Source organism: Xenopus laevis, chromosome 9_10S, assembly GCF_017654675.1.
Source record: "Xenopus laevis strain J_2021 chromosome 9_10S, Xenopus_laevis_v10.1, whole genome shotgun sequence".
NCBI classification, from domain to species: Eukaryota; Metazoa; Chordata; class Amphibia; order Anura; family Pipidae; genus Xenopus; species Xenopus laevis.
The window spans coordinates 11952166-11976755 of record NC_054388.1 but is presented as its reverse complement, the minus strand read 5'-3'; the positions used below and the strand labels follow the sequence as shown (position 1 = coordinate 11976755).

Below are 24590 nucleotides of genomic sequence, written 5' to 3'. Positions count from 1 at the left end.
CTATTCTCCTTTTTTTTTTACATACTATAATCTATTATTCCACCTATTTAGCCACTTTGTTCTCATAGAAATAGGGAATGGCCATGAAATAGGCCAAATGTTTAGCAGCATGAGGACCCACTGACACCTGGTATCCCTGTTGGCCAGTCCGACACTGCTTAAGGGTCTGTTCCTGCTGAATTGTGCTTAGTACAGGGGAATACCTATGCTGCCATAGTTTTATGGGATCTCTCTGTACAGACTATGAGCAAACTTAGGGGCTGTTCCTGCTGAATTGTACTTAGTACAGGGGAATATCTATGCTGCCATAGTTTTATTATATCTCTCTGCACAGACCTTGAGCAAACTTAGGGGGCGGTTCCTGCTGAATTGTGCCCTGTTCATTTAACAATTTAACCAAATAAGAATCTGCTGCTGTATGGCGAGACCACTATAAAGGAAGACCACAGAGAAGTTTGGCCAAATTAAGGCAACAGTTCTCCAGTCTGACCAGATATTGAGTAAAATTAAATCTGTACTATGACGAGTGATTTCTTGCCAACCCCAACTGTCAGAGACCAATGTGCCCATTAGGGACCTTTAGGATGGCTGCATGGAAAGCTGTGCCTTTATTTAGTCTCTACTAGACTAAATTAAATCTGATTGGGCCCCATCACCTTTTGGGTTCATATATAGGTTAATAGAGCTGCCAACTTGGTTGGAAAAGGCTAAAATGGCAGATTAGAGCTTTTAGAGTAATTTGGGTTAAAGGGATCACTCACCTTCAAATTAACTTTTATTATGATGTAGAGAGGGGTATTCTGAGACAATCTGCAATTGGTTTTCATTTTTTATTATTTGTGGTTTTTGAGTTTTTTGTCTTTTTGTTCAGTAGCTCTCCAGTTTGGAATTTCAGCAATCTGGTTGCTAGGGTTCAAATTCCCCTAGCAACCACGCACTGATTTGAATAAGAGACTGGAATATGAATAGGAGATGATCTGAATAAAAAGATGAGTAATAAAAACTTTTTGCAGAATGTACTTGGAGTCAGAAGAAGAAGGCAAATGATTAAAAAAACTATATATAAAAAAAAAATGAAGACCAACTGAAAAGTTATTTAGAACTGGCCATTCGATAACATACTTAAAGGTGAACCGCCCCTTTAAAGGAATTGTTCAGTATAAAAATAAAAACTGGGGAAATAGATAGAATTTTTTAGAATAAAAATTGTTTCTAATATAGTTATTTAGGCAAAAATGTAATGCATAAAGGCTGGAGTGACTGGATGTGTAACATAATAGCCAGAAGACTACTTGCTTTTCAACTCTGAGTTAGTCAGTGGGGGTCATTTATAAACTTCGCGCAGGGCAGATTTTTTTTTAACAGTAATCAAGCTACATGCAATTAAAGTGGAACCTAATGGCCAACACCGAGCCAGCTGGTTATAATGAAATTGCTTTTTATCAGGAAACAACAGTTTCAAGGATAAAGTTTGTGCCCATATAAGAATAATGGATTGTTCTTTCTATAACTATGTTAGGAACGAAACGCAGTAGGCCTAAGAAGTCAGCTGGGAGATTTTGCTTATGTATGCAGAATAGTGATGGGCGAATAAATTCGCCTTGTGTGAATTCACAGCAAACTTCTGCATTTTGCACCAGCAAATAAATTCGTGAATCCCCGAACGAAAATTCGGCGGCTTCAAAAAAATTTGGACACACGTCCGAAAAGTCACTTGCATCAAAATCGCCCTGCGTGAAAGTCAACTCCCATTGATCGCTGTCTAAGGTGTCAATTTCACAATTTTTTCGCCGTTTAGCGAATTCATGATTTTTTCGGCGAAGCGAAATGGGAGAAATTTGCCCATCACTAATGCAGAACGAAAAATGACTGCACAGGCGCATAATGAATCTCAAGGCTAGCTGTTGGATAAGGTGGAAGATGGTTTTATAAATAATGGGGGTTTATTTATAAACTTCTCGCAGGGCAGATTGGTTCGCAAAGTGAATATATTTGCCCTGTGCATGGTTATATTTATAAAGATGAATAAGAGGGTGCAAATAAGAGGGTGCAAACAGAGTTGAACATTTTTTTTTTCAAAATTTGAATTTCTATAGCCGCTTTTTAAATATGTCACAATTCACAAATTGCGAATATTTATGAGCACACTCTGCGACTTTGGTGGCGGATAAAATATACGCAAAACAGTTTCGCAAACTGCGAATAATAGCTGTCAACGTTATTTTCGCGCACAACAACCGCGCACAACAACCTCACGCAAACTCCCGTCTCACATTTGCGAAAATTAATTCACACTGCAAATTCGCAAAAACCGGAAAGACGGGCAGAGCAGTGCAATATAGTAGCGTTCAGGAAAAAACATGCGCAATATAACCATTTGCGAAAAATATGTGCTGCGCGAACTTTATAAATGACCACCAATATGTTGTGTTATGGTACAACCTTGGGCTTCAAGGTTACTTAGAATAAGAACTAAAACTTATGTAAAAAAAAAGGTAATCGCGCCTTTATGCAGATTAGTGATGGGCGAATTTGGGCAGTTTTGCTGAAAAATTCGCAAATTTCCTGCGAAATTTGCAAAAATCGTTTCGGCGTCCGTTTTCGGCGAAAATATGCCAGCGTAAAAAAAAACGGACGCTGACGTCCATTTTTTTTGACCCCGCCGAATTTTCGAAAATTTATTCACCGGCGGCGCCTGGCGAATTAATTCGCCCATCACTAATGCAGATGTATTTTAACCAATCATGTATGGCTAATATTTTCTATGCTTGGGGTAGAGAATTCTCCCGAGCTGCTGAATGCTTTTATATTCTGTCCTTGAAAAAACTTCCTTCTCTGATTGAAACTTTGAAAGAACATTGTCTGTATCATTGGAAAAGACACTCCAGACCCAACAATATATAGTCAGGACGAGAGACAATCATTTTTAGGAAGACAATAAACTTGCTAGTGTTTATCATTCATTAACAATCTATCTCTGCTTCCAATGCTTCTTCACATAGAGGGTTTCTTTCTATCTGACGTGCTGTCTAATGATGTCTTCTAGGAATCGCCCGGCTCACAGCAATACAACTACACTGTGTACAAACTCCGGTACAGGTGGCAGAAGCGGATTCTGCAGGTAACCCATGAAGTCTGTATATATTGTATTATTGGATTCCGTGATGGACTCTCCTTCCAGCCAGTGGTCCCTTAAAGGATTAATAAGTAAAGGCCAAGCAACAAAAACCTCCAGCAATTCTTAGCACAATCTGCACTTGATAAACCTCTGTGGGTGTGGATGTTCATACAGCCTTTGTTGTGGAGCTTCAATTTTGGTTCGTTAGATGGAGACTTCAATTATTGATTAAAAATGTATCCAATTATTTCATTTCTCTCATTTTATTATTCTGGGAGTAAAGAGACATAATCTCATTTATTGTGTGCCTAGAATAGTGATTCTCTTTATAGTACAGTATACTGCCCAGAACATTCCTTCTCTGTATATTTGTATTTATACATATGGGAAGGAGGTGCCATATTGTTTCCCTTAGACAGTACAGTATGAGGGTATAGCTTATTGTGTGCCCAGAACATTCCTTCTCTGTATATTTGTATTTATACATATGGGAAGGAGGTGCCATATTGTTTCCCTTAGACAGTACAGTATGAGGGTATAGCTTATTGTGTGCCCAGAACATTCCTTCTCTGTATATTTGTATTTATACATATGGGAAGGAGGTGCCATATTGTTTCCCTTTGACAGTACAGTATGAGGGTATAGCTTATTGTGTGCCCAGAACATTCCTTCTCTGTATATTTGTATTTATACATATGGGAAGGAGGTGCCATATTGTTTCCCTTTGACAGTACAGTATGAGGGTATAGCTTATTGTGTGCCCAGAACATTCCTTCTCTGTATATTTGTATTTATACATATGGGAAGGAGGTGCCATATTGTTTCCCTTAGACAGTACAGTATGAGGGTATAGCTTATTGTGTACCCAGAACATTCCTTCTCTGTATATTTGTATTTATACATATGGGAAGGAGCTGCCATATTGTTTCCCTTAGACAGTACAGTATGAGGGTATAGCTTATTGTGTGCCCAGAACATTCCATCTCTGTATATTTGTATTTATACATATGGGAAGGAGGTGCCATATTGTTTCCCTTAGACAGTACAGTATGAGGGTATAGCTTATTGTGTGCCCAGAACATTCCTTCTCTGTATATTTGTATTTATACATATGGGAACGAGGTGCCATATTGTTTCCCTTAGAAAGTACAGTATGAGGGTATAGCTTATTGTGTGCCCAGAACATTCCTTCTCTGTATATTTGTATTTATACATATGGGAAGGAGGTGCCATATTGTTTCCCTTTGACAGTACAGTATGAGGGTATAGCTTATCGTGTGCCCAGAACATTCCTTCTCTGTATATTTGTATTTATACATATGGGAAGGAGGTGCCATATTGTTTCCCTTAGACAGTACAGTATGAGGGTATAGCTTATTGTGTGCCCAGAACATTCCTTCTCTGTATATTTGTATTTATACATATGGGAAGGAGGTGCCATATTGTTTCCCTTTGACAGTACAGTATGAGGGTATAGCTTATTGTGTGCCCAGAACATTCCTTCTCTGTATATTTGTATTTATACATATGGGAAGGAGGTGCCATATTGTTTCCCTTAGACAGTACAGTATGAGGGTATAGCTTATTGTGTGCCCAGAACATTCCTTCTCTGTATATTTGTATTTATACATATGGGAAGGAGGTGCCATATTGTTTCCCTTTGACAGTACAGTATGAGGGTATAGCTTATTGTGTGCCCAGAACATTCCTTCTCTGTATATTTGTATTTATACATATGGGAAGGAGGTGCCATATTGTTTCCCTTTGACAGTACAGTATGAGGGTATAGCTTATTGTGTACCCAGAACATTCCTTCTCTGTATATTTGTATTTATACATATGGGAAGGAGGTGCCATATTGTTTCCCTTTGACAGTACAGTATGAGGGTATAGCTTATCGTGTGCCCAGAACATTCCTTCTCTGTATATTTGTATTTATACATATGGGAAGGAGGTGCCATATTGTTTCCCTTAGACAGTACAGTATGAGGGTATAGCTTATTGTGTACCCAGAACATTCCTTCTCTGTATATTTGTATTTATACATATGGGAAGGAGCTGCCATATTGTTTCCCTTAGACAGTACAGTATGATGGTATAGCTTATTGTGTGCCCAGAACATTCCATCTCTGTATATTTGTATTTATACATATGGGAAGGAGGTGCCATATTGTTTCCCTTAGACAGTACAGTATGAGGGTATAGCTTATTGTGTGCCCAGAACATTCCTTCTCTGTATATTTGTATTTATACATATGGGAAGGAGGTGCCATATTGTTTCTTTAGACAGTTTGAGGGTATAGCTTATTGAGTATAATTTTGACGTGCATCAATTTTGCCGCTAGCGACAATTATACACGCGGCAGATTCAGTAAAGTCAATGGGCGTCCATATAATTTTGATGTGCATGCTCCATTTTTGATGCAGCAGATTTTTTGCCGGTGAATTGTGGCCGCAGTTTTGCTAATTAATTCGCTTGCGGCAAAACCGCAGCAACCAGAGCTGCTGAATACAAATAAGTAATGAAAAGATGAAAAACCAATTGCAAACCTCCTCAGTATATCGCTGTCTACATCAATCCAAAAGTTATTCTAAAGGCGAAAAATCCTTTTAATGATATTTTCCTGCTCTAGAACTCGAGTTTTGATTCGGGGGACAATACCCTTTCCCCTGTATTAGCACTGATTGCGCTTGTTTGGATATATTAATCAGAGGCGGATTACAGATGCACAACAAACATATACACCCACACACAAATCAGTGCTGCACAATCGTCGCGAGTGTTTAGCAGGGAAAGCGTGAGATTAGTGCAGAGAAGAAATAAATTCACATTAAATAAAGCAATCAAAGACTCACTACAAGCAGGCGCCTATAGGCATTGGACTGTAATCTTCTCAAAGTATCTGCCTAATTAGCTGCTTGTCTTGCCAGGCAATAATTGCCATGTATAACATAAGCGTTGATTCATTATGCCTTGGAACACACATTCTAAATACAGCCTTGATTGTGAGCCTTCTCATTGGTCATTCTAAGCTCTTCTCAAGTCAGACTGGGTATTAGGTAGCCCGTTATTAATGCGCAGGGTAAAAGAAGCAACATCAGGGAAAAGAAAGCACAGATCTGACAATGGAAATGTTTCGACAATGCTGTACCCAAAGTCAAGCCTGGGGTGCTGCACAAATGAGAAAAGTTGAGAAACTCACCTTAGGTGGAAGCACCCACCAGGGGCAGCAAAAATGCAACTCCTGTTAACTTTGTGAGCCGAATTTCCAGTTTTAAATATTGCACTCTCTGCACTAGCATCCTGGACCCCCTAGACCCCTCCTCTAACATCATGGACTCCCCCTTGACCTCCAGCGGGGCAAAAATAACTCGGACATTGGAGGGGCAGCAGCAGTAGAAAGCTGCCTCAGATGGCAGAGGGACTAGGATCGACCCCTGAATCAAGTAGTCCCTTAAAAAATTATATACTTGTTTTTAGCTTTATAGATGAAGATATAAAATAGATTTTTCTCTGTTCAGTTGAAAAAATGTAGGGTGTGGGTATTCACTCAAATGGCAGCTCTAATGCCTTTTCCAAAGTAAGGGATCTCGATATTCAAGGTAGCTTCAAGCAGGGGTTTGCCTGTGTTTTATTCACAGTAAAACATCTGCTTGAATATTTTTATTGTCATGTACTCATGATAGGTCTCATTTAACTCTGCAATGTTATTATTAATAATAACATATTATAATTACTAATAATAGATTATTAATAATAACCATATTATTATTGAATAACATTTAAAATTTCCCATTGGACTAAGCTGCAACATCAAAGTAAGCAAGAACAGATGTGGACCCCCCATTTCTGAAATTGGGGGGTCTGGTGGGCAGCATATAGTAGTGATTCCGATCATCTCTTTCATATTTCCATCACAGGTCTATATGGCACTACATTTAAATCTAGTTGTTGGGAGCTGAGGTTCACTGGCTGGCACGAGGAGGTTCTCCTGACTCATTGTTGCTTTCTCAAGTTCCGACTATACAGTTAAGTTCAGAATAATAGCAGCCCGACGTCAATAACCTGATCAATCAATGTTTTTGGTAGAAGTTATATTTCTACATGGCAAATAATTTACTAGGGGGTGTAGTAGAGTAATAGAAACCAACAGACCCAACAGTCATGATATGCTGCTGATTCTGAATCATTAACAGAGGCTTGTTCCAAATAATAGCCGTGTTCCAAATAAGAATAGCTTGTTCCAAATAATAGCAGTATGGAGTTCAATTAGTGAGATCATTCATTCTTTATTAAAGGAAGGAGCAAATCTTGTGCTGCTGGTTATAGTGAATTTCTCTCTGAAAATCTGACTCAAATGGCTCCTTCCAGACATTGTTCAGAAGAACAGAGTACTTTGATTCAAAAGTTGGAGAGAGGAAAACATATAAAGAAGTGCAGAAAATGATAGGCTGCTCAATAAAATGATCTCAAATGCTTGCAATGATTGCAATCAAAACCAGAAAGACGTGGAAGAAAATGGAAAACAACCATTCGAATGGATAGAAGAGCCAAAATGACAAAGACTCAACCAGTGTCGGACTGGATCACCGGGATACCAGGAAAATTCCCAATGGGCCCGGGTGTCAGTAGGCCCTTATGCTGCTAAACTTTTGGCCTATTTCACGGCCAATCCTTATTTCTATGAGAACAAAGAGGATAAATAGAATAATAGATTATAGTATGTAAATAAAAGAGACCAGGAGAATAGAGGTTGAATGAAGAGAAGACGAAAATAGAACTAAGTGGGCCCCTAGTCTAAGATTTTTTGGTGGGCCCCTGGTGTCCCGGTCAAACACTGGACTCAACCAATGATCAGCTCCAGGAAGATGATAGAAGGTATAAAGCAGGAGTGCCCATACTTTAATAATGCGGGGTCTACGTTTAGTGATGATGTCCCATTATGATCTGCATCCATAAAAACATTGTTAGCATTCTGTTCCATGGAAAATATTGTTTAAATACGGATTTATGGGAAAATGCATATTGCTATGTTTAACATCTATTTCTTATGTAACCTTAACATAATAAATATCTGAATGAAAAGCACGAAATAGGAGGGTGATTTGGTCAAGCTGATTGTTGACAGTGTCTTGAGATCTACTGATCACCACCTAAAGGTTTACTTCTACAGGTGCCTAGAAGTTGGGAGACTCCATGTTAACACAGATCTGCAGCAGTTCTCAGAAACACTGATTATACAACTCAATATTAGTTCAGTCATTCAAAGGAAAGCAAAATCTTGCTTTTCAGTTTATACAGTGAATGTTGTGAGTTTGTCAAGAAGAATGCAGGGACTGCTATTTTTGGAACAGCCTAATCGTCCCTTTTCTTCATTTTCTGTAAAGGAATAACTCAAATTTGAGACATTTTTCTTCATGGTTTGATTTGGAATTGAATGTGTAGTGTTCCCAATGCATTTGTGGTAATGGAAATAAAAGCTATTACAGTTAGGGGACCTGTTATGCAGAATGCTTGGGACCTGGGGTTTTCTGGATAATGAATTTCTCCATAAATTGGATCTTCATGCTTTAAGTCCAGTAGAAAATCATGAAAACATTAAATAAACCCAATAGGCTGGTTCTGCTTCCAATAACAGTTAATTATATCTTAATTGGGATCAAGTGCAAGCTACTGTTTTATTATTACACAGAAAAAGAAAATTATTTTTTAAATATGTGTATTATTTGGATAAAATGGAAGATGGCCTTTCCATAATTCCGGATAACTAATTCCATACCTGTATGAGGATTTTGAGCTTTATTCACTTTTATTTTTAAACACAGACACTGCTATTATTCTGAACATAATTGCAAATCCAGCACTTTTACTAGAGAAATGCAGCAGTTTAAAGATGGCAGACAAGAATAATAACGTTGAAATTATGGGTGGACGTGCTTGATACCCAATTATAGAAATGCTCATCGACAAAGCCGGAAACACAGTTATACCCAATCAGATTATTTTTAATTGCTCCCTTTTATATCTAATTACATATTGTTAAATAATAGCCTCCTGAATATATCTAATTATAGCTTTGCTTTCTTTTAAGTTAAAAGAAATGGAAATATTTTTTTGGGGGCGGGGGTGCAACATCGTTTTCATCCCTAAAATATTTAGTTATTTATTAACCCTCCTGTTCCTGGTTTGTCAACAAAAGAGTTGATGTTGAAAACATTTCCCTAAACGATTTAAGGGATTTATATTTGAATGAAGTCTTCTTGACATGTTTCTATAACAAGTAACAATTAGTCTAATGCTGCTGTTGGATATTGCTATATTCTATACTAGTGATACCCAAATAGTGATGGGCGAATAAATTGGCCAGGCGCAAATTCATGGTGAATTTCGACGTTTCACCGCAGGCGAATAAATTCTTGAAATTGCAGTGAAAATTCGACAGGCATCAAAAAATTTTGGACGTGCGTTGGAAAAGTCGCTCTCATTAAATCTGTTGCGTTATTCGGACGCCCATTGACTTTAACGCTGGTGTCAGAATTGACGCGGCATCAAAATTTGTGTTTGCATATTTTTTGGCTAGGCGAAAGAGGACACAGTGGCCACAAGTTTTGTTTCATAAAGACCAGGGGGCAAATTTACTAAAGGGCGAAGTGGCTAATGCTAGAGATAATTCACCAGCGTGACTTCATTTAGGCACTTCGCTGATTTACTGTTGTAAATTCGCTAGCGAAGAAGACAGACTCTAGCGGTACTTCTTACCCTTACCCCAGGCAAAGTTGCACTCTGGCGAAGGGAGGTAACTACGCTAATTCACTAAGTTGCGGATTTTACTGAATGTTACCTCTTGCGCCAAACTTTACTTCGCCAGCTCAGGCCAGGCAAAGTGCAATAGAGTAGATAGGAGTTTCTCAAAAAACGCTGGAGTCTTTTACTTTTTTCAGGGTAGGCTGAAAAAGATCGTAAATTTTTTGGCACCTAAACTAGACAGTGGGCTCATGTGTAGGGCATTATAACTACTCTATTTTATTTTATTAAGATTCCCTGGGCTTGTGTAGTGTAATGTAGTTGCTGCAGAATATACGTCCATTGTACTTTAACTTGGCGCCATATGCAAATTAGGCATCGCTAGCGTGAACTTCGCTTTGCTTGACGAATTAACGCTAGCGCAACTTCGCTACCTTTCGGCTCCCTGGACGCAACTTCGGATTTTAGTGAATTTGCGCTGCTCTGGCGAATCTACGTCTGGCGAAGTGAGCAAAGCCGTCGCAACTTCGGAGCTAAGTAAATTTGCCCCCAGGTGTACTGCTGAACAGAGCCTTCTGTAGGCTGCCAGTCCATATAGGGGCTACCAAATAGCCAATCACAGCCCTTATTTGGCACCCCAAGTGACTTTTTCATGCTTGTGTTGCTCGCCCAACTCTTTTTACATATGAATATGGCTCGCTGGTTACCCCCGTTCTATACAATCTGCCATTATAAGGATAAAGTGATTATATCCAGGATTTAACTGGAAGAGACAATCTAACTACAATCTCATCCCACAAGAACAGAATACATAGGAAATGAATAATGAAAGTACTTTCAGTGTTATAGTTTTTGTATTTGTTTAGTATTTGGAAGAAGGGTTTTTTTCAATATAATCCCTAGTTATTAAAGCCATATTAAATACAGCCATTTATTGCCCATCGGCTGGTATTATAGTTTTAAAAGATGGCAAGCCTAGAAGTACAGCCCAACCTACTGGCTAGAATGCCCCAAGGGCAGACCGTATGCGGCAGTTCCAAAGAAAGTCTTACCTTGTGAAGTAAAGTTGTAAACCAGTAATGTTTTTTTTTTATTGTAAAATAAAACAGTTTTTACACCCAATCAAACTATGGAATGCCTTTAACATTGACCACTGCCTGAGGGTTATCCTTCACATGAATTACAGTCCTTGTTTAAAAAAGATTAAATGAACCCGAGAGAAATGTATTGATGGGCGCCGGGCTCAGTCGCTCGCCTTAATTCTGGTTGCGGTGAACTGGGTGCCTAAAATATCTCCGGGAATTGGCAACTGTCCTTCCAGCTGTCCCCTTTGTATTCATTTGATATCGAGCTTTCACTTCTGATGAGGCGGACAAAAATAAAAATCAATGCTGCAAGCACATTTTTTAAGGAAGGGCACGGAAGAATATGTGAAAGTCATTGGTTTAGAGAGGAAAGTTCTGATATTGGGACGCACTCGGCGCGCTCACACACATGCATTAACGCAGGTCTGCAGGAGCATGGAGCTCTCAGTAGGGACAAAGAGGACAAATTACTTATATCGTTTCCTTATATATATTACTCCAATGATAGAAAGAAGGAAATTGTGTCATTGACTCTTATTCTTGTTGTAGGCAGCCATATTGCTGATTCTAAAGGCGGGGCTCTGGCATGTACCCTCCTTTAAACACACCTTTTTTGAGTGCTCTAAATACTTGGACTTGTGATACCTTGAAGGGGGCATAGTGTACACTTTATGGACATTCTAACACATTCAGCAGGGCAGTGTGGTGGTGGAGTGGGTAGCATTGTTACCTTGTAGTGCTGGCGTCGTAAAGGCATTGTTCACCTTTTAATTATTTTTATATTTGATCTTGACTAGAGCAGTGATCCCCAACCAGTAGTTCGTGAGTAGCATGTTGCTCTCCAACCCCTTGGATGTTTCTCCCAGTGGCCTCAAAGCAGGTGCTTAATTTGGAATTTGAGGCTTGCAGGCAAGTTTTATTGCATTAAAACCAGATGTACTGCCAAACAGAGCCTCAATGTAGGTTAACAATCCACATAGGGGCTACTAAATGGCCAATCACAGCCCTTATTTGGCAATCTAGGAATATTTTTCAAGCTAGTGTTGCTCCCCAACTCCTTTTACTTCTGAATGTTGCTCATGGGTTGTAAAGGGTGGGGATCCCTGATCTAAAGAGTGATATTCTAAGACAATTTGCAAATGGTTTTCATTTTTTTGTTATTTATGGTTTTTGAGTTATTTAGCTTTTTATGCAGCAGCTCTCTAGTTTGCCATTTCAGCAATCTGATTGTTTGGTTCCAAATTACCCTAGCAACCATGCATTTATCTGAATAAGAGACTGGAATATGCATAGGAGAGGGTCTGAAAAGAAAGCAGAGTATAATAACAATACATTTGTAGCCTTACAGAGCATATGGTTTTTAGATGGGGTCAGTGACCCCCATTCGAAAGCTGGAACAAGTATTTGCAATTCTTTCTTTACTTGGGAAAAATGGTTTAACTACTTATTGCCCATGGATATGGCTGAGAGTCTATAAACCTCTCTGGCAAATTTTGCAGGAATTTGGTGAAAATGAAGAAAGATGAGCTTATATTTTACTCTTTTCCGGGCAAAAAACATAACCGAAAGAAAACACTGTGAGCCTGCTTGGCTGCCATGTCACCCCATACCCAAATGGAGTGTCTCCCTCATCCACAGTGAAATCCGGGGGGAATACCTACATGTAAGTATTACCTGTATTTATATTTATACATATGGGAAGGAGGTGCCATATTGATTCCCTTAGACAGTACAGTATGAGGGTATAGCTTATTGTGTGCCCAGAACATTCCTTCTCTGTATATTTGTATTTATACATATGGGAAGGAGGTGCCATATTGTTTCCCTTAGACAGTACAGTATGAGGGTATAGCTTATTGTGTGCCCAGAACATTCCTTCTCTGTATATTTGTATTAATTCATATGGGAAGGAGGTGCCATATTGTTTCCCTTAGACAGTACAGTATGAGGGTATAGCTTATTGTGTGCCCAGAACATTCCTTCTCTGTATATTTGTATTTATACATATGGGAAGGAGGTGCCATATTGTTTCCCTTAGACAGTACAGTATGAGGGTATAGCTTATTGTGTGCCCAGAACATTCCTTCTCTGTATATTTGTATTAATTCATATGGGAAGGAGGTGCCATATTGTTTCCCTTAGACAGTACAGTATGAGGGTATAGCTTATTGTGTGCCCAGAACATTCCTTCTCTGTATATTTGTATTAATTCATATGGGAAGGAGGTGCCATATTGTTTCCCTTAGACAGTACAGTATGAGGGTATAGCTTATTGTGTGCCCAGAACATTCCTTCTCTGTATATTTGTATTTATACATATGGGAAGGAGGTGCCATATTGTTTCCCTTAGACAGTACAGTATGAGGGTATAGCTTATTGTGTGCCCAGAACATTCCTTCTCTGTATATTTGTATTTATACATATGGGAAGGAGGTGCCATATTGTTTCCCTTAGACAGTACAGTATGAGGGTATAGCTTATTGTGTGCCCAGAACATTCCTTCTCTGTATATTTGTATTTATACATATGGGAAGGAGGTGCCATATTGTTTCCCTTAGACAGTACAGTATGAGGGTATAGCTTATTGTGTGCCCAGAACATTCCTTCTCTGTATATTTGTATGGCTCAGAGTTCAGGAATGTTGTGCAGACTAATTTGCATGATTTCAGCTAATTAGAGGGAGAGGTTATTATCTGACAAGACAAGCTCATTAATATGGCAGCAGCTTGTAGCTTACATGCATTGGTCAAACATGGGCATTAAATCTGCCAGCCTTTCTTCCAATTAATTCCCAGCTGTTGGCAGGAGTCCGTTGTGAGGCAGCGCTTGGCACTGCACTGGGGATAATTACACACAAACACACATTCCAATAGAAAGATTACATACGCAAGCCCCTATACAGGATATGCAGCTGCATTTCAGCTCATCTGTCCATGCACTGGATAGTGAACTATGGGAAATCCTGCAATACAGGTGCTGCCCCCAAATAACTAGGGGGCCCCTTAAAGGGTAACTATCACTATAACATAGACAATACACGACTACACAGTAGCATTGTATGCATCACTATATCAACAGCAAGGGCTCTGAAAGAGTTAATATAAAAGGTTAATCTATAGTATGCCAATGTCTACCATAGGGGGTGCATTTCTTCTCTGTTCAATGACTAACAAGTGGGGAATCTGGGGATCGCCCCAACACAATTTATCAGTTCCATTAAACTAGATATGTCCAAAGTCAGTCCCGGGGGCCAATGGCGGCCTGTTTTCAAATTTACATAGGCCCTCAGCCTCCATCATGAAATTAATAATAATGCGGCCCGCCAGCACAGGAATCGCGTAGCTGTAGCAGTAATATTTGGGCACATTAGTGAAATGATCTGCCACTTGGTCTGTACTGCTGCCTGTGAGCTGAAAGTGTTAGTAATAGACACATACTGGAACGTATTGACGTGCTGCTCTCACATACTTCTTTAGGGCTGAAGGTGTCAATAGATATACTGACGTTACAATTCCTTGTTTAAATTAGTTAAATAATGATAATGGTTCTAAGAATGTCAGGCTGAATGGTCGGCCCCCACACATTTTCACCTCACCAAATCTGGCCCTTGTTGCAAAAAGTTTGGACAACTCTGCATAAAACTATGGCGGCATAGCTATTCCCTGTACTAAGCACAATTCAGCAGGAACAGTCCCTAAGTTTGCTCAGTCTTTACAGAGAGATCCCATAAAACTATGGCAGCATAGGAATTCCCCTGTACTAAGCACAATTCAGCAGGAATAGCCCTCTAAATTTGCTCATAGTCTGTACAGAGAGATACCATAACACTATGGCAGCATAGGTATTCCCTGTACTAAGCACAATTCAGGAGGAACAGTCCCCTAAGTTTGCTCATAGTCTGTACAGAGAGATCCCATAAAACTATGGCAGCATTGATATTCCCCTGTATTAAGCACAATTCAGCAGGAACAGTCCCCTGAGTTTGCTCATAGTCTGTACAGAGAGATCCCATAAAACTATGGCAGCACAGGTATCCTCTATACTAAGCGCACAATATCAAGGTAATTTTAAGGTATAGCCCCACTTTAAAGGAGAAGGAAAGGCTTTGTACACTTAGGGGTTCCAAATGTTAGGGAACCCAAAGTGATTGTATTGGAAGTGATACTCTTCCGGCTTCTTCTTTCTTCAAATTTCCCGGCTCAAATGCATGCACAGTAGAACAAGTAGCCGACATTTTAGTTAAAGTTTGGCTTTTCGTTTTTCTGCGCATGTGCAGCCGCGAGAAGTAGGAAGAAGCCGGAAGAGGATCGCTCCGTGGTGCTAACTGGTATAACCCCGGGCCGGTGCAGTTTTCTGCTGATAGGAGCACCGGCCTGGGGTTTCAGGTAAGTCAATACAATCACTTGTGGGTCTAACCGCAGTTCTTGGGGGTAGTGGTATTAGAAACATTCATAAAAATGTTACTATAGAGTGGCCCTTTAAATGGAGCTGAGGAAGAAAGAGTGCACAGGAGGTTTAGCAGAAGTGTATTTAAAAATCATGATTTATCATCTTCATCCCTCCAAACAAACCTGCCCAGGACACTTAAGCAGAGTGAAGAGAGAGAGAGAGAGATCTAAATCCAAACTCCCTGCCCAGACGGGAAGCAAACTCACTGCTGAGTCAGATCATGGCAAGAACTCAACTCCCTCAATGGAAATGTCTGAACAATTAACAATGTATTAAAAGGTCAGAATCAGCACTGTGCCTCCCTTCCCACTCACACACCCGCTCATATCAGTCTGGCCAAATTAGGTGTATCTGTGCCCAAAGCAGTTAAAATAGAATTATTTAACCTATTCCTGGCTTCATCATAAATATATTTCTGTAAGGAAAATGAGATCAGAGCAGACAGTAACCCTTCCAACACTTTCCTCTTGTCTCTCTCCTTATATATTAGGCACCTATCTAGTGTTACCAATCCCTATTTCTGTAGGGAAATGAGAGCAGAGCAGACAGTAACCCTTCCAACACTTTCCTCTTGTCTCTGTCCTTATATATTAGGCACCTATCTAGTGTTACCAATCCCTATTTCTGTAGGGAAATGAGAGCAGAGCAGGCAGTAACCCTTCCAACACTTTCCTCTTGTCTCTGTCCTTATATTTTAGGTTAGATTAAATCTAGTGTTACCAATGCATTTCATGGTAGGAAGCAGAAGCAAGCACATTATTACCAGGAAACACTTTCCTTAAAAGTTCCATACAATTTCTAGATAAAAATTTAGATAATTTCTATAAAATGTAATTCTAAGCAACTTTTCAATATGCATTTAATGTATTTCAAGAGGAAGTGAGGTTTGGAGTGGACTATAGCAGGGTGACTGTTACCCCAATGTTTCTATATATCTGTAACCTTGTTATGAGCTAAGGGGGCCCAGCCTGAAGGCCAGTTAGAAAGGGGAGATTTGGGGTGAATGCTTATTTGTGCTCTGGGTACCCCTGGAACTATAGCAGGGTGACTGTTACCCCAATGTTTCTATATATCTGAAACCTTGTTATGAGCTAAGGGGGCCCAGTCTGAAGGCCAGTTAGGGGGAGATTTGGGGTGAGTGTTTATTTGTGCCCTGGGTACCCCTGGAACTATAGCAGGGTGACCGTTACTTTGCTTAGATGAGGTTAGTGACCCCCATTTGAATGCTGGAAAAAGTCAGAAGAAGAAGGCAAATAATTAAAAAACTATAAAAATAAATAAATATATAATAAAGACCAACTGAAACTTTGCTTAGAATTCACCATTCTATAGCATACTAAAAGTCAAATTAAAGTTGAACCACCCCTTTAAAGGAGAAACAAAACCTTAATAAAAAAAACCTTACCCCCCTTACCCTATATAGACCCCCCTCCCTCCTAGCCTAGGTTCCCCTCGGGCAAATGCCCCTAACTCTTTACTTACCCCTCCGTGCAGATTCTGTCCAGTGTAGTTCACAGGCGCCATCTTCTTTTCTTTGCTAATCTTTGGAATGAGACTGGCTCTTCGGCGCATGCGCAGTTGGAGAAATTTTTCGCAATAAGCCGCAACTCATGAAAATTGCTGAAGAGCCAGTCTCATTCCAAAGATTAGCAAAGAAAAGAAGATGGCGCCCATGAACTGCGCTGGACAGAATCTGCATGGAGGGGTAAGTAAAGAGTTAGGGGTATTTGCCAGGGGGTGCAGCTAGGCTCGGGGGGGGGGGAGGGAAGGGGGGTCTATGTTGGGTGGGGTTGTTTTTATTAAGGGTTTGTTTCTCTTTTAAGGAATATTTACCCTTCGTTGAAAACAAAACAAAGCAGTTGAACGGGTCTCCCCCTCCTGGCTGACACAGAGCATTGAATCTAAACGAACAACACTCAAATGGACTACGGCACCGCATCATTTATTAATTACAGATTTTACATTCCCACGTTTTACATTTTCTCTGAATTCCCATATTTTAAGTTGAACTTTCCCTCATTTTTGGCCATTTTCCTTAAAAACATCAGTTTCCCACGTTTGATTCCCTGTCACACCCAGGGCCGGATTTACACAGCGGACGCTCCTAGGCCCACTGTCATTCGTTGCCCCTGTCCCTCCCTTTTATTTACTCAAATTTTCATCATTGGGACCGGAGCAGATTTTTTTCCCCTTCCCACCTCTAATTTGCATATCTAAATTAGGATTTGGATTCGGTATTCAGTTGAATCATTCGCCAAGGATTCGGGGTTCAGCCCCGTGGAAGTGGAAACATTTAATTAATCAATAATTAATTTGGGGAGAAAACAAAATGGCTCAAATGTTAAAGACACACTTCCTGTTGACTTCAATACAAGTTTGACTGATTGGTGTTGCCAAATGTGTTAGATCTCCAAAACATTCTAAAAATTCAAATTAGAAAGAAAAAAAAAATTTAATTTTTTTTTCTTGAACAGCAGAAAAAGAAAAAAACAATCTTGAATTTCAGTAGATCTGCCCCATAGTGTTTATATAGCCGAGTTGATTTGTAAACCGCACATTCACCGCAGACCCTCTTTATAAATAGCAACGCTAATTGCCTCTCTGGTGAACAAGTTTTGCCGCTGCTGAGAATGAAAAATTAAATGTCATCTTTTCCACTTAAGTTATAGGAGGACAGGGTCCTGGGTATGTGGTTAAATTAAGAAATAATTAAAGGGATTCTGTCATGATTTTTATGGCGTAGTTTTTATTTCTAATTACATTGTTTAGACTGCAAATAATTCACTCTACAATATAAAATGTTATTCCTGAACCAGCAAGTGTATTTTTTAGTTGTAATATTGGTGTGTAGGTGCATCTCAGGTCATTTTGCCTGGTCATGAAAGAGCCAGCACTTTAGGATGGAACTGCTTTCTGGCAGGCTGTTGTTTCTCCTACTCAATGTAACTGAATGTGTCTCAGTGGGACCTGGATTTTACTATTGAGTGTTGTTCTCAGATCTACCAGGCAGCTGTTATCTTGTGTTAGGGAGCTGCTATCTGGTTACCTTTCCATTGTTCTGTTGTTAGGCTGATGAGGAGGTGACATGACTCCAACTTGCAGTACAGCAGTAAAGAGTGACTGAAGTTTATCAGAGCACAAGTCACATGACTGGGGGCACCTGAGAAACTAACAATATGTCTAGCCCCATGTCAGATTTCCAAATTAAATATAAAAAAATCTGTTTGCTCTTTTGAGAAATGGATTTCAGTGCAGAATTCTGCTGGAGCAGCACTATTAACTGATGCATTTTGGGGAAAAAAAAAACACATTTACCCATGACAGAATCTCTTTAAGATATTTCTTGGCTTAAGCAAGCATTAACATTTAAATCAAGCCTGGGACAATGTGGAACCTGTATACACCTAAAAACACAGACCCAGATCCTAAAGGGTTAAAAGCTGCCTATCTCAAAAGATTTAAATAACCCTTGGGAGCGATTAGCCGAAAATGTTGTCTGCCTGAAAATTCTTGATTTGTGGATGCACCTCAATATTAATTAGAGGGGGGGGAAAATGGTTTAGAGATGCTTATTTAGCGATAAGGAGAATTTAATTACGCCTGGATCTTGTTGATTGAATTAATTAAATACACAAATAAGAGATGGTTGCCTAATGTTTATTAATATAATGAAAAGCCTTTTTTCTTTAAAAACGGAGCGGTGCAATTTTGGCGAGAATGTAATTAAAGTAATGATAAATACATCCCAATCAAATATAATACAAGCATAGGATCTGTAATCCAGAATGCTTGGGAAGTGGGGTTATTCGGATAACGGATCTTTCTGTTATTTGCAAATTCATACCTAAAGTCTATTAGAAAATCGTACAATAAAGTAAACATTAAGGGGGTTATTTATCAAAATCCCAGTTTTTTTAATTAACCAAACTAGAATCCACGATTGGACCTTATTTATTATTAAAAAAGCATAATTGAATCACATCGGGGGGGGGACTTGATAAAATCGATTGAAAACTCGATTTTTTTTTCCCGAATTGCTCAATTTTTCAGGAATTTTCCCGCAAAGCCCACATTTTTTGGGTTTTTGCCCAAAAAGCCAGAAATAGTCAGATTTTCGGCTAACTCCAGCGCAGACCACAGAAACTTCCAAATAAGATAAAGACCTCTCCCATTGACTTATACACAACCTCGGCAGGTCTGAGATGGCGAATTTTCGGATTCAGACTTTTTCTATCCTCGGGGGTATCTCAAAAAAAAAAAAAAAGATTTTATAGTAAAAAAAACTTTTTGCCAATTGGACTTTAATATAGGCTGGTTTTGCTTCCAATAAGGATTAATTATATCTTAGTTGGGATCAAGTACAAGTTACTGTTTTATTATTACAGACAAAAAGGAAATAGTTTTTAAGAATGTCGATTATTTGGATAATATCGAGTTTATAGAAGATGGCCTTTCTATAATTTGAAGCTTTCTGGCTAATGGTTTACAGATAACAAATCCTTTACCTGGACATTAATACAGTTTTGTATAAATTCATTTTTTGAATTCTACCAACAGCACTACTGCCATACTAGAAGCACGAGTTCATGGTATCCAAACTAGATGGACCATTCCAGTCAATCGACCCATGAGATAACAACATACGAGGATCATATAGTTCTATTATCAACACTGGTAGATATTTGGCAGACATTGGCAGATAATGTCTTCTGCATGACTGATTCCACAATCAACTTGTATTAATAATACAATTACAGTTATGGGATCCGTTATGTTGTCTGGAAAGCTCAGAATTACAGAGACTCTATTTTATCCAAATAATCAACATTTTTAAAAATGATTTCCTTTTTCTGTGTAATAACAAAACAGTAGCTTGTACTTGATCCCAACTAAGATATAATTAATCCTTATTGGAGGCAAAACCAGCCTATTGGGTTTATTTCATGTTTACATGATTTTCTAGTAGACTTAAGGCATGAAGATTCAACGTTATCTGGAAATCCCCAGGTCCCGAGCATTCTCGATAGCAGGTCCCACACCTGCACTTAGATATTAGTCTGATTCAGAGGGCCACCATACACCTACCAACAGTCCAGTGAGATATATATAACCCACTGGACTGTTGGTAGGTGTATGGTGGCCCTCTGAATCAGACTAATATCTAAGTACAGGAGTATATATATATATATATATATATATATATATATATATATATATATATCAACAGCACAAGATATAAATACATTCCTAGGCCTGAAAAGCTCTCCAATTGAATTGCACATTGTAGACCAGTTAATGCTGGAGGTAATAACTATGTTCATTTCTGCAGGTACCGTTTACCTGACGTCAGGGCTGTATTTAGGTCCGATGCCACCCTAGGCACTGGAGCTGAACACGCCCCCTACGCCATGCATGTGACGTCACTTCCACCAACCAACCTGGCCCCCTACCCCTCACTCTCCCCCCCCCCCCCAGCTCCATCACTGGAATCTGTGGCAGAGGCTGGGGAAATTCATTTTTTTATTTAATAAATACATTTATAGGCACCTGAAGGCCACCTCCCCTAAAACCGGCCACCCCTAGGCACAGGCCCTCAGGAGCCTTAATATAAATACTAGGGATGCACCGAATCCACTATTTTGGATTCGTCCGAACCCCCGCGAATGATTCGGCAGAACTGAATCCGAATCCTAATTTGTGTATTCAAATTAGGCGTGGGAAGGGGAAATTTTTTTTACCTTGTCTTGTGACAAAAAGTCACGCAATTTTCCTCCCGCCCCTAATTTTTGGTGCTTAGTAAATTTACCCCATGAGTGAAAAAAATTGTTGCTCATCAAAATAATTGTCACGAATAGACTTCAATGCATTTTGCCAAATTTTTGCCGTTAACCAAATTTTTGGGGAAAACGGGTCAGATTTGCCCATCACTACTTACGGAGCATTTGTTTTTTTAAGATGGGCTTAGTGACCCCCCATTTGAAAGCCAGAATAAAAAGGCAAATAATTAAAAAACATAAAAAAAAGACCAATTGAAAAGTTGCTTAGAATTGGGCATTCTATAACGTACTAAAAGTTAACTTAAAGGAGAACCACTCCTTTAACAAGTGGTGCCAGTTCACATAATGAATTCATCCACTAAAGTATGACCTGCAGTTTATTGCAATGGGACACAGGAAAAGCAGAATAGGAGGGGAGATATTTGTGTGAGCAAACCCAGGACAATGCCCAAGTGTGGCAAACACCGAGAAACCCCCCGTTCTAGATAATATAACACCTTATTGTCTGTGCACCGTTCCTATTCATGCAGGTGAAAATTAACAGCCAATGAAAATGCGATTTGTGGAAACAAATTCAACCTACTACTTTTTTTTCCTCCTTAAAAAATAAAATCCCCTTAAGGCAGTTTCCAGCTAATGTACTTTATACGAGTCGTTCTGTTTACCTTTCTTTTTCAAGCAGAGACATTAAGTGAATAAATAAAAATGTGAAACGGTCAGTGCTAGAATAAGCACATTTAATTTCTTCTACAAGTCCCACGACGTGTAATGTAATATCCAGCCTAATTTAATGGAGAGTTTGTTTCTTTCGGTTTTGAAATTCAGCTAAAGCTTTCTTCTAGGTAAACCTAATGTTTTGGCTATTACTTTATGGCCTGTTCATTTTTTTTGGCTCAGTTAAGTGGTTGACATGAAAATTAGATATAGGCATAGCTTATTGTGTGCCCAGAACATTCCTTGTAGTTATACATATGGGAAGGAGGTGCCACATTGTTTCCCTTAGACAGTACAGTATGAGGGTATAGCTTATTGTGTGCCCAGAACATTCCTTCTCTGTATATTTGTATTTATACATATGGGAAGGAGGTGCCACATTGTTTCCCTTAGACAGTACAGTATGAGGGTATAGCTTATTGTGTGCCCAGAACATTCCTTCTCGGTATATTTGTATTTATACATATGGGAAGGAGATGCCATATTGATTCCCTTAGACCAGGAATCCCCAACCTTTTGGACCCATGAGCAACATTTAGAAGAAAAAGGAGTTGGGGAGCAACACAAGCATGAAAAATGTTCTTGGGGTGCCAAAGAAAGTCCTGTGATTGGCCATTTGGTAGCCCTATGTGGATTGCCAACCTACATTGAGGTTCTGTTTGGCAGTACACCTGGTATTTATACAACCAAAACTTGCCTCCAAGCCTGGAATTCAAAAATAAGCACCTGCTTTGAGGCCAGTGGGAGCAACATCCAAAGGGTTGGAGAGCAACATGTTGCTCACGAGCTACTGGTTGGGGACCACTGCCTTAGACAGTACAGTATGAGGGTATAGCTTATTGTGTGCCCAGAACATTCCTTCTCTGTATATTTGTATTTATACATATGGGAAGGAGGTGCCATATTGATTCCCTTAGACAGTACAGTATGAGGGTATAGCTTATTGTGTGCCCAGAACATTCCTTCTCTGTATATTTGTATTTATACATATGGGAAGGAGGTGCCATATTGTTTCCCTTAGACAGTACAGTATGAGGGTATAGCTTGTGTGCCCAGAACATTCCTTCTCTGTATATTTGTATTTATACATATGAACAGTACAGTATGAGGGTATAGCTTATTGTGTGCCCAGAACATTCCTTCTCTGTATATTTGTATTTATACATATGGACAGTACAGTATGAGGGTATAGCTAATTGTGTGCCCAGAACATTCCTTCTCTGTATATTTGTATTTATACATATGGGCAGGAGGTGCCATATTGTTTCCCTTAGACAATACAGTATGAGGGTATAGATTATTGTGTGGCCAGAGCATTCCTTCTTTGTATATTTGTATTTATACATATGGGAAGGAGGTGCCATATTGTTTCCCTTAGACAGTACAGTATGAGGGTATAGCTTATAGTGTGCCCAGAACATTCCTTCTCTGTATATTTGTATTTATACATATGGGAGGTGCCATATTGTTTCCCTTAGACAGTACAGTATGAGGGTATAGCTTATTGTGTGCCCAGAACATTCCTTCTCTGTATATTTGTATTTATACATATGGGATGGAGGTGCCATATTGTTTCTCTTAGACAATACAGTATGAGGGTATAGATTATTGTGTGGCCAGAGCATTCCTTCTCTGTATATTTTATTTATACATATGGGAAGGAGGTGTCGTATTTATTGCCATAAAACATATATGTGTTTATTTACAGTTAATTCTTATTATTGCAGTTTCTATTGCACAAAATCCGAGCCTGCCAGCAGCTGCCGAGGAGTCAGTCCTACTCTGAAGTGCTCAAGTATATCTTGGCCGTAGGGAATTTCCTCAATGAGAATGCAGGGAAGGAGGGTGCTAAGGGATTTTGGTTATCCTCCCTGCTTAAGGTGGGTTGCTATTTTTTTTCCCCATTTTATTACTTACCTATAACTGTCATACTAGTGTTAGACCGAAGACTCGGGGGCACCAACGGGTGTCGCGTGGAGATCAGTGTTGGCTGCAGTTTGTACCACGAAGACGCCTGTACAGTATCTGTAACTGCTAAAGCTTAGACCTTGTCTTCTCCAGACACTGATGCTCAAATTAAAGGAAAGCCTGAATTATACAACTGGCATAGCCTGTACAGAGAGATCCCATAAAACTATGGCAGCATAGGTATTCCCCTGTTCTAAGCACAATTCAGCAGGAACAGCCCCCTAAAGTTGCTCATAGTCTACACAGAGAGATACCGTAAAACTATGACAGCATAGGTATTCCTCTGTACTAAGCACAATTCAGCAGGAACAGCCCCCTAAAGTTGCTCATAGTCTGTACAGAGAGATCCCATAAAACTATGGCAGCATAGGTATTCCCCTGTTCTAAGCACAATTCAGCAGGAACAGTCCCCTAAATTTGCTCATAGTCTACACAGAGAGATACCACAAAACTATAGCACAATTCAACAGGAACAGAGACATAGCTCTAGAAATGTTAGTTTCAGGTTTCAGGTGCCTTTAAATACATTACTGGCAACTCCTCATTCCATTCAGGTCTTTTAAGGCGAACCTTAGTTCATCTGATATCCGATAAGTGGATTTATCTGCGTTATCATTTACCAGAACAGAAAACATTTATCTTCAGCAAATAAAAAAGGCAAAGCTGAGCCCGTAGAGAATTGATGGTGTTCAATGATAAATATATTATAGCCAGTGTTTCATTCTTTATATGAG

General features: G+C 39.4%; 1 long non-coding RNA gene across 1 annotated transcript; it reads left to right on the top strand.

Annotated features, from left to right (window-relative positions):
- The first annotated feature begins 3044 nt into the window (after positions 1 to 3044).
- LOC121398962 lies at positions 3045 to 24217 on the top strand. Its single transcript, XR_005964655.1, has 3 exons — positions 3045 to 3121; positions 12448 to 12611; positions 23616 to 24217. It is a non-coding gene; the product is annotated as an uncharacterized LOC121398962 (long non-coding RNA).
- Positions 24218 to 24590: the final 373 nt, after the last annotated feature.